The sequence below is a fragment of the Triticum urartu genome, chromosome 5A (assembly GCF_056163025.1).
Source record: "Triticum urartu cultivar PI428250 chromosome 5A, HENAU_Tu73, whole genome shotgun sequence".
Lineage (NCBI taxonomy): Eukaryota > Viridiplantae > Streptophyta > Magnoliopsida > Poales > Poaceae > Triticum > Triticum urartu.
Genome location: NC_141877.1, coordinates 684,245,362 through 684,257,404, shown reverse-complemented (window position 1 = coordinate 684,257,404; position 12,043 = coordinate 684,245,362). Strand labels below are relative to the sequence as shown.

At 41.0% G+C, this 12,043-nt stretch overlaps 1 long non-coding RNA gene across 1 annotated transcript; it reads right to left on the bottom strand.

Annotated features, from left to right (window-relative positions):
* Positions 1–2,464: 2,464 nt before the first annotated feature.
* On the bottom strand, positions 2,465–5,755 carry LOC125506584 (uncharacterized). The gene is made up of 4 exons (XR_007282695.2): positions 5,715–5,755; positions 4,378–4,595; positions 4,029–4,191; positions 2,465–2,885 (listed from the first exon to the last, which is right to left on the bottom strand). It is a non-coding gene; the product is annotated as an uncharacterized LOC125506584 (long non-coding RNA).
* Positions 5,756–12,043: the final 6,288 nt, after the last annotated feature.

The window sequence follows — 12,043 nt, the reverse complement described above, 5'->3', positions numbered from 1 at the left end:
CAACTTATTATCAAAAAACAAATTCTATCATGGGAAACAAAAGAGTATTAGAACACTGCCTATCAGATCATTTGGAGTCCCTGGCTCTTAAAATCGTGCCTCTGGTCATAACAAAAATAAAAAGTAAAATCCCAGTGAAAAGAAAAATATGGTTTCACCTGTGCACATAAGTTACACAATCTTAAATCAAGACCAAGCCCAGATTGGTTCCCACATAAAAGTCAATCGATATTCTTGCTCTTGCAGAATTGTAGGACGGCCAAAATAAAATTGAAACATCAGAAACTAAATGATTGAGTAGTGGAGTAGATAGGTCCTAGATCATATTATAAAGTAAATGATACTCCCTAGTGGAGTAGATTGGTCCTAGTGATCTAAACACTCTTATATTTGTTTACAGAGGGATCTAAACAGTCTTATATTTGTTTACAGTGGGAGTACCTCTGATAAAGCATGTTTAAGAATTTTATAGCACGAACTATGCACAACATGCCCAGGCTGATTCATAGATACAATGCCCTTGTATTCAAGAGTAAGAACTGTAGGGGTGATACATTTAAAACTTGACCTATCAAAAACTAACTAATGCAGCTATGTAGTATACAGTCCAGTCAATACAAACACTTTGCGTGTCAAAAGATCAAGTTGCTCTTTCATAACACTTTGCGTGTCTATGCTATACTGCAAGGTTTGGTAACAGTCGATTGCTGTTTTACTTTTCGATGAATGTGCTAAACGTTAGCCTATGAAAAGAAACCAAACCTCAATATAGTTGCAATTATGAATTCGCAAAGTTGTGAGTGAAATATATCCTTTTTTTTCGTCAGGTGGGTGTGGATGTCGATGTGAATCCGTCGTCAGCAGCAGCGGACAATCATATGCAGTACTCTGCCACATACTATAGTACTAGTTCCGGAAATATATGCTTTTTTTTCCAGAATCAGAATCAGCCACCGCCTTGCCAGCGCCGGAGATCTGTACGCTCTTCAGCTCCCGGCTCCCCTGCCCGAGACAGTGGGCAGCAGAGGCTCGGCTGCGCCTGCGGTCACGGCCACGGTCAGCAGCACGAGCACGGCGGCCGTGACGAGCCACAGCCTACCAATTCTCAGATCTGGAATGAGGATTGGGGAATGAGAATGGGGAGACGAAAGAGCCTTTTCCTTTTGTAGAACTAGATGACCTGTCGCGCCATTTGGCGCGCGAGACAAATTTGAAGCAAGAACTAAAAGAGATTACTTTGTTTTTTTTGGTAGCAGACGATGTTGATGTATGCTCTTTTGCGAAGCATCGTGGATCTGTATAAAAATATTTTTTTTCTCATTTATAATGTATGAAACTGATAAAATTGACGTAAAAGCCCAACTGAAACAAAGAACAAAATGCAAATGTTTGAGTTTGCAATTAGAAGATTCAAGTAGCTATATACGCAGGTGGCACAATAAAATGCACTAAAGACATGATAATATAGAGCATTGTGTCCAGGAGCACTTCTCAGTGATAGTGGTCAATTACATCATATACTCCCTCCGTCTGAAAAAGCTTGTCCCAAGTTTGTTCCTCAAATGGATGTATCTTGCACTAACTTGATGCTACATACATCCATTTGAAGGACAAGCTTTTTCGAATGGAGGGAGTAGTAATTTTGATATACACACTGAAGTTGCTAAACACAATCGGTCACTAAATAATAACACGGATGCGTCAAAGGCATATTTCCGTGTAATCAAAAGATGGCTGAAACTTTTTCATGTTGTTCACAAGTCCTTTTGCTTCACTCGTCCAGTGGTCATTGGTGTGGGTGTTGTGTGAAACAATGCCCCTTGCATCTGTTTGTCCACACACCCTGTAACAAGAGAACTACTCCCTCCATTCCAAAATAGATGACCCAACTTTGTACTCCCTCTGTAAAGAAATATAAGAGTTTTTAGATCACTATTTTAGTAATCTAAACGCTCTTACATTTGTTTACAGAGGGAGTACTAAACTGAGTCATCTATTTTAAAACGGAGGGAGTATTTGCTAAAGAAACAAAAAGATTAATGCCTTCTCCTAACTACCAACTATATTATGACATGTGTTAAACCATCGAAGTAAAACAATTCAATATTCGCATGGGTACTAACATAAATGAAATAAAACTCCGCATTCAGCATGCCTTAGTAGCACCGCTGCATACTATTGTATAATTATCAGAAGTCTGGCATGCATTGTTAGATCGTGCAAAGTAAAAGGCGCATTATGAAGCACTGACATTTAAACTAGACAGACAGGGCAAAGATACCAGCAACGGAAACATTGTGAAGCACTTGTGAATCCATAATAAGAGGTGGGAATCTACTGCAGTTTTTATTCACTAAACACAAACAATAAAAGATATTAATAAATACATATAGGCATTCATGATGAAGATTGACCTCTGTCATGCCGGATCAAGCGGAATGAAGCCGTATTGATGCCACAATAACATCCACAATTTTTCTGATTTAATTTTTGAATGAAATGAATGAGGAGCAGGATGACATGAATGGCTCAGATTTGTTTGGCATGCCTGTATTACTTTTGCACTCGTGACCTCAATTACCAAATCTAACAAATTGCTGAAGCTGGAAAGTAAAACCTCCATCTTGAATGATAATAAGTCGGAGAGTAACAGCGGATCAAGTCCTGCAAGGGAATACAAGGGAGTGAGGCTACTTTGGACATGACTGGGTGAACTGAACCCTTTGTTTTATCGCTGGGTCAAGTGGGTGAAAGAGCTGATGTGCCATGAACGAATAAATTGGGGAGTGGGGTCATGTGTGGCTGCCCTGCAGGGATTCTCCTTTTGAAATGAGAAAAGCTTGATGAATAGAACAGAGATGGAAGAAAGCACGATATCATAGAACCTGCAAAAAATATGGGAATGAACTCATCAGACCAAAAAAACTCATAGGTCCAGCAGACGTCGATTGTCATTGAGGTGCAAGCATGTAATTATATAATCATGCATGTTCATGGCTGAACTCACTCTTCTTTCAACAAAAAATTTAAATTGTATAGTGAAGTGAAATGCAAAAGTCAACTTCCTCTCTCCATAACCATTTTTAGTTTTGTAGTGAAAATTTGACGAACCATAATAAATCCCTGAAAAGTAGCATTTCAGTGTGATTTGTGTCTTTTCTCAAGGATTTCTGCACACCTATCCGAGGTTACACTTCCTTGTTGATGGTTTGTTCTTGGCTAAAGTTGGTTGTTGAATCCATTTTATATAAAAAAGGCACTCCTACTCAATCTCCCTCAATTTTAAATTAATACAGGTTGAGAGCAAAGGTACAGTAAGGAAGGTACCCAGTAAGTGAAAGCAAAGATATATGTCTATCTTGCATTGGAGATAGTAATAATAATGCAGGTTGAAAGCAAAGATACTGAGGTTGTAAGGGTAAAGTAAATTAATACAGGCTGAGAGCAAAGGTTCCATAAGGAAGGTACTTGGTAAGTGAAAGCAAAGAAGACAATGTATAAAAATAATAAAAATGGATAATCTAACATCTTACATGTACCAAAATTCAAGCATGTCATGGGCTGCAAAGATGCAAAATTTGTATCAAACTGAAGATCAAACCCGAGACTCTTTTTTAACCCAAAACTATAGACTCTAATGATCAGTGCAATATTTATACATCACAGATTGTTGACACATTTCTAACTAAACGGTCAACAATTACAAAAAATCATTTGATAACCACTGTAGTTGCAAAATCAATTCACCATCTGTCTTTAGAACTAACTAAACGGCCAAAGAGTACAAAGACTTCTATAGCTAACAAATAAACATACAGTTAGTTGCATGAAGATAAGTATAATGGTCCCTAAACCTCTCCACTCCTTGGCCAGAACACACAAAAAGCAAGGCTTATCAAACATGAGTCTGTCCAAAACCAAGATCAACCATACTGGGAAAAACATTCAGAAATCTCAAGGTTTCTCACCTCTTAAATCAATTGAAACAAAAGCACAAAGAAACCAATCACAAGAATAGATTTATTCACCTTCTCAATCCATCAGGACCTGACCAACCTTTGGACTATAGATCCTCATCCAAACTGTGAGATTTTCCTCCTGTGGGTGAGGTTGCCCAACACAATTGTTCTTATGTTTCTTTGTGGCTAAATTGAGTGCATGTTCAACAGGGTCTTGAAGTTTCATTCATTCCTAGATTGCAGAACAAAGTGTCATTACTATCTTATCAAAGATCTTGATCTTCTCGTAACAAAACCAAAAGATATCAAGTGAGGTCGACATTGACAACTCTGAACATGACACATTGCAGGAAAAAGTGAGATGGAAAGTAATAGTTGTACAAGGCACTGAAGGTGGGAATGTAAGCAAACATCTTACGTGTAAAATCTTGCTGTGCGTAGCTGCAAAAACAAGAATTCTGCTTGTCAGAGGCACGCATCCAAAAATAAGAAGCATGGACCAATGTCTTGGGGACACAAGAGGGGTCTCACACCACTCGATTAGCTGCAGCCATCCAGCAAAACCATCAGAACCCCACCTTTGGTCTTACATTAGGTACTTCTCATCTCTAACAGTTAATGGTTGGCCATCTGAAACTGAAAGGAGGTTGAAGAACAAAAATATATAGCTTAATTATCTTATTTATACCACATGATTATATATAGCACTGAGCATCTGTATTTTTGTCTACAAAGCATAGAACATAAAATAGATAACTCGCACTAATTTACTTTCAAGCATCATATCAAGATTGTTGCTACTAACATTAGATAAATTCAAACACGTTTTTGAGAAATTGTACGCCACATAATTTTGGACCCGATTTTTTATCACGGGCGGATGCATAACAGTTCCAAGAGGATGCCTCCTAAAGAGAGAAACAACAAAACATGAACAATACTCTAAAGGATTAATTTCAAGCTTAATATAGTATCCTCGGGATAGACAGAATAAATTTCCAATGGCAGCCACATCACATCATAGGCTAACGAGACTCCCAACAAATTATACGCAAGGATTTTCAGTTTGCCATCAAAGATCAAAAGGAAAATATATGGTTCATGCTCTCTTTTTTCTCTCATGCAACTCTTATTAAAAATTGATTGGTTCATGGAAAAGAAAGGCATGCATTTTAGTGAACATATGTTTCAGTTGTCTTTTCTTATCCCTGTTTGGAAAAGATCAAATAGAACATAAGTGAACCCAAAAATATCCTGGTGATGAAACAAAATATATACAATTTCATGTCTCCTACAGTCCTATCGAGCAGGGAAGGAAATCAAGCTACCAAATGCTAGTTTATGGGTCGAGAACCCCACAAGATAGAAGCAAATATCTACCACACGGATTCTTGCTATGATTGACTGGAACTAATGTTTTGATCGGATAGTTTTTTTGTTCTTTACACTTTTATTTACCTCATGGATTCTTATTAATCACAAAATCATCTTGTTATAACTGACTGGAACTGATTTTTTTTAAGAATGAAATCACATACATAGATCACTCCTCTCCTCTAGACTTCTAGGACATTCATCAAACACCGTTAGGCGGTTTTTGGAACAATGAAATCACATGGTTACAAAGAGCACTCCTTCCCTCCAGCCTACTAAGACTTTCATCGAACACCTTGTAGGCGTACAGAAACAAAATCTGCACAAACAAATACACTGGAAGGAGGAGGGAAATTAGGAAGATGACAAGAGTGTGTGCACCTGCTTGAGAGGAGCAGCTCCACCGGCACCACAGGGACGCGACTGACCTCCTCCTTCTTCCCAGCAGCACCACCGCACCACGACAACCCGCTGCTTCTCGTCCTTGTCGCCTGCCTCCCCTGCTTCTTCGCCCCACCAGCAGCCTCGCCTAACCTGTTGAGCGCCGAGGAGGAGGAAGAAGTCAACAAGAGCACCAACGCGAGCTTGGTGATAAAGAAAGGGACGCGGGAGGAGAAGGGCTGGGTCACCACGGCTCTCTCCGCGGCCGGATCTCACGGAGGAGCGGCTCCACCGGCACCCCAGGGACGCAGCTGACCTCTTCCTTCTTCCCAGCAGCACCACCGCACCACGAGAACATGCTGCTTCCGGGGAGGTGCTCGGGCGGCCGGAGAAGAGGGGGGGCCGCCCTGCTCTGGGCAAGAGGGAGAAGGTGGAGGCCGTCACGGAGGGGGCGGCTGGGTGGAGAGGTAGAGGAGGCGGCTGAGGTTCTGCGGGAGAAGGCGGCTAGGGTTCTGCGGGTGACGGAGGAGGAAGTGAGCGAGGGGAAAGGAAGAGGAGAGGACGCGCGAATAAAAGGAGACGTGGCTGGTGCCGCTAGTTGGCCGTACTTGCTCATCCTTTATATGTTCAACTAGAAGAAGGAGGAGGAGAGGAGAGAGCTGTGTAGGGGGGGGGGGGCTCCCCGCCTGGTTCCATCTTTTTTTTTTGCGGGGGTAAAGGGAGTTTCATTACATATGAATAGAGTTACAGTCGAGGGGACAAATGTCCTCAATACATAGTGGAGCCGAACCAAGCCACACAGCCGTAGCTCGTTCGGACCGGCTATATTTCGCCAGACGACCGGCAACTCTATTTTGAAGTCTACTAATCTTTTGTGGAAAAAACTCCCTACTACCAAGCAGATCTTTGATTTCCAGAACTATATGACCGTATCGTGAGTGAACCAACGCACTATTAGTCAAACTCGACAGGGCTTCCGAGGAGTCCGTTTGCACGACCACTGGAAGATCAGAATGCTGCATGGCCAAGGCCATACCCTGCATGATCGCATGTAGCTCAGCTTCAAGTGGATCGTTGCAATGAAAGATATATCGATACGCGGCCATCAGAATCTCCCCTTTTTCGTTCCTAAGCACCATCCCTGCTGCGGCAGAGCCATCCTCTTGGAGAAACGAACCATCAACCGAGAGCGCCACGGTGCCCTGCGCCGGGGCTGGCCATGGAGTTGCAGGACGCTCCATCGTGTGCCTCGGCCTGTCCATATCCACAGTGGACATCTTCCCCGTTAGGATATCTTCAGTAGAATAGTGGCCAGCTAACTTGATCGATTTGTAGTAGCTATCCAGGTACTCGACGGTAGACGGCATCGGGGGAGCTGCCTTCCCATGGGTCATATCATTCCGCAACTGCCAAATCCTCCAAACAAGCAGGATGAGCAAATCACGGACATCTTCAGAGCACCTGGCCAGCAAGGAAACCAACCATTCTTTTCCATCAGAGATGATAAACTCGTCCCCAGGCAGTGGCCATCTTCGTCTCATATTTATCCATAAAATTCTTGCATGGGTGCCGGTTACTAATGCATGGAAGGAGTCCTCCACCTCAACACCACACAGCGGACAGGTAGACGTCGTAGACAGGTGTCTATAGGATTTACACAACTGTGTAGCTAGTGTACCTGTCGCACACCTCCAAGCCGTAATCTTCATCTTCTGGGGGACCTTGGACTTCCATATATAGTTCCAGCTCAATCGGTTCCCCTCTAGGTTGGTACTAGATGCACCATTTGCAAAGCTATCGTTGTGTTCGTAAGTGGCCAGCTTGTAAGCACTTCTTACAGTGAATTGGCCACTCCTTTCCGGGTGCCAACACAGAAAATCATCACGTTGGCGCGGCGAGGGTTTGATCTTTAGAATGTGCTCAATATCCATGTCCCAAAAAAACTCCCTCAGCCGATCATACCTCCATGCACCATTGTCATCAAGGAAATCAGAAACCCAGTTGAAACGACAATTCCGTTTAGGAGTGATTGGTCGGAATGAGTGAGGGCGTGGAATCCACGGATCTCGCCATGTCCGGATCAGTGTACCATTACCAACACGCCATATGACCCCCTTCTTGATAAGCTCCAGGCCATGCATAACTCCTTTCCACACCTCCGAACCGGAGTTCGGGAAGACTGTATCGAGAAACTGACCAGAGGGGTAGTATTTAGCTTTCAACAGACGCGCACATAAGCTATCTGGATTGTCGATGAGCCTCCAGGCCTGTTTGGCGAGTAAAGCCTGGTTAAAAGCCCTCATGTCCCGAAAACCCATGCCTCCCATGGATTTAGGTAACTGTAGTTTGTCCCAGCTCATCCATGCCATTTTCCTTTTGCCGTTCTCCACCCCCCACCAGTATTGGCGTATCATACGAGTCAGGTCATCACACACTGAATAGGGGATTTTGAAAATGCTCATAATATAGGTCGGAATGGCTTGAGCTACCGACTTAATCAGAACCTCTTTGTTGCCTGAAGACATGTACTTCTCACTCCAGTCGACAAGGACTTTCCTCAGCCGTTCCTGTAGTGACTCAAATTTCCCCTTGTGCATCCTGCCATCGGGTATCGGCAAGCCCAAATATTTGGGTTCAAAAGCTTCCTGGGTAACTTCCATAATATTCTTTACTTGCAATGCAACATTTTGTGGGCACTGGTTTGAGAAGAGGATGGAATATTTGGACGGGTTAATCAGCTGGCCAGTCGCCGTCGCAAACGTGCTCAACAAACCTTTCACTAACAGTGCCTGCTGCTCTGTTGCCTGGAAGAACAGTAGGGAATCATCCGCAAACAGAAGGTGTGAGATTTCCGGTGCCCCCCTGCATATTCTTATCCCTTCGAGGCCATCTTGTTGCGTCGCCTTATGAATCAAGGAGGATAGAGCATCAGCAACAAACAAGAAAAGGAAGGGAGATAACGGGTCACCTTGACGGAGTCCTCTTGAGGGAGAGAAAGAATCCAACAGTTTCCCATTAAACTTCACCGAATACTTTACAGATGAAACACACGCCATGACACGGGAGATCCATAAAGGAGAGAAGCCCCATTTTGCCAAAGCCCGCTCCAAGAAATCCCAGTCCAAAGGAGAGAAGCCCCATTTTGCCCTGGTTCCATCTTTATAGAATGAAACCATACATCGTCCAATTTGTGTACCAATTTCGTGTTCGTATTCCATCTGATTGTACCAGAAACTAAACACGTAGTCCATGTGTTTTTCATCATGTTTTAATTAAACCGACTTGTTTGGTTCGATCCAGTGCAATGTTAAATTATTATTTTCAATCGTGTTCCTCTGCTCACCCAATCTCAATTGACAACGGCGGCCGAGTGAGGGACAGAAATGAGCTTCGGGCTGACCCAAGCAAGCAACCATGGGCTCCCTGCGGTCCGACACAAGGTCAGCGCCCCGTTGCCGGCAGTGGCTAGATCTGGGGGGCAAGCCTCATGGACGGCTGCTTGAGGCAAGCCTAGCAGATATGCTATGGGACAGGACACGGCGTCGTTACTTTTCTTGTTACTAGCTAGTAAGATGCTAGCGCATGAAATGAGATGGAATAACAAGTGTGGAGCCAAAAGTAGTATTAAGATTAATATGTAAAATGACAAGAATTCATAACATTTCACAAATTAAGCACGGCAAATATTATACTGTATGGAAATATAAAAACAAACCATTATAACACACATTATCTCAAATACAAGATCATTACATCAATGCTTCATCTACTTCTCGAGTCAAAAATATTCAGACGTTGACTTTGTAGTTTGGACGTAAGAACCAACTAACGTGACCTTTTCCACAAGTTCATGTTTTAGTTTCTTTCATTGCGCCCGAGTGCTAGCACCAAATCTATATCTACACCTACTATTAAACGGGGAAATATTTCTTAATTCATCTTCCGTCACCTCTTTCACTTCTGCTTCGGTACAATCCCCTAAACACATCAATGGCAGGATGATACTTTTTTCAAATACACGGGAACATGTTTCGAAAAGCAGGAACAAAATTGAAAATACGAACATTTCCCAAATTATGAACAATTTTTTGAAAACACAAAGATTTTGTGAAATTCTTCGAACATTCTTTTAAAATAGTATCACTTTAAGAAATTCTTGAACATTTTTTGGATTTGTGAACAAAATTTAACAACTAGGAATATTTTCTTCAAATTTGGGATTCTAAACTTTTCTGAATTTTTAACTTTTCTTAAAAGAAGCGAAATTTTTAAAAGTCCAATTCTTTTGAATTTTTGAACATTTTTTAAAAGTAAATCTACTTTCTTAAATTCTAAATTTGTAGGAAATTATGCGCAATATTTCAAAACTTTAACATTTTTTGAAATATTGAACTTATATAAAAAAGTGCGAACATCTTTTAAAATTTTCTGAGCAGTTGTTGGAAGAATTTAAACTTGGAAAAGCAAATAGAAAAATGGAAGAAAATTGAAAAGAAACATAAAAATAAAAAGGAAATAAAAAAGAGAGCACACAATGAAAAAATGTTCTTGTTTGCAAATATTATCTACAGTTTTAAAAAATGTTGTGAATTTCCGAAAATGTTCGATTATCGAAGTTTTACCAAAATTTAAAAAATGTTTGCATTTCGAACAAATTGATAAATTTCTAAAAAGGTACATGGTTTGCAATTTGTATTCAAAAGTTTCGTCAGTTGTGGGGAATTTGTTAATATTTTTTTAAACAATGTTCAAGTTTGTAAAATTTTCATATAGAACTTGACATTACAAAATTGTTGAAAATTTTCAAGAGGTTGTTAGGACATAAGAAAATATTCGACTTGATTGATAATGATGGAAATTGCAAATAGCAGAAGAATCAAATTAAGAAAAACTACAAGCTAATGGATGCACCCGTCTGACCTAGTCTCGCACACTCCTCTCAACTGGTGGTTTTTTAACTATTGATAAATGACCCAACTTCTTGCAGACCGACACAGACATATGAGGCTTCCATACCAGGTTTGAACAACTTCCAACACCATTTGCACGTTGCGGCATGTCCAGTCATTTATCGGCTCTTTTTCACCGAGAAAACTCCGAAAAAATGCAAAATTTGCCAAAACAATTCGAACAACTTGGCATGATCATTTGAATTGGTCATAGAAGCTGGTGGAAAACATTTGGGGTCATTAGATTGATATCGAAAAACAATGTGCTTTGAAACGGACCTTTGTGGCATCTACTTGAACACCTCCGTGGAACATGGTATATTTTTAGACATTTTTAAAATGACCCTAACTTTTGCAAGCAGGTGGGTATGCCCATGGTTGGCATCCATGCCTGGTTTCAACGACTTTTGACACCGTATGCAAGTAGCGACACGTCCGACCATTTATCGACCCTTTTTAACCAAGAAATCTCAAGAAAATGCAGAACTTGTCGAAAACACAAATAACTTGGCATGTGGCTTGAATTGGTCGTACAAGACCATAAAAAAGAGGGGCTATTTAAGGAAAGTCGAGAAGTGAGGTGCTCTCAAACGGACCTTTCTCGGCTACCCGAACACTCTCCGTTGAAAAGGGTATTTTTTTAAAAAAAAAAAATCTCAGAACTGACCCCAACTTTTGCAAGCAGGTGGACATGCCGATTTTAGACATTCATGCCTGGTTTGAATGACCTCCGACGTCATATGCAAGTTGCGACGGATCCGACCATTTATCGACATTTTTTCTCTAGGAAAACTCCAGAAAATGCAAAACTTGTCAACCCCAAACAACTTGGCTGAAAAAAAGCTCATCGATTTGGAAGCGAGTTCATGAATTTGACAAATAAGTTCACGATATTTTAAAAAGTGCATGAAATTGAAAAAAGTTCATCGATTTGAATTTTTTTATGAAAATGGAAAACAGTCATTCATTTTAAAAAAAAGTTAGATTCAAATGATAAGTTCATGGATTTGAAAAAATTTCAAGAATTTAAGCAAGTTAAAAAGAAAATATAAAAATAAGAAGAAATAAAGAAAATAGAAAATAAAGCCGAAGAGAAAAGGCCAAAAAAGAGAGAATAAAACCAAACTGAGAAGATGCACAATAAGAAGAGAAAAACAAATAACTAGGCACAATAAGGGAGCTGCCCAGTTGGTTCTTTGCCATCTCCATGCACGACATAGCAGCGCCAAAATAGCATAAGAATCCCCGCCCTCATTTATTCAGATTCTGGGCTCATCAATATCTCAAGCCAATCGGGTCCAATACGTCGGAATGCAAATTCTGACGGAAGCTCCCAGTCTTCTCTGATTGACTGTCTTAATGCTCTGCTCTTAGTGCACC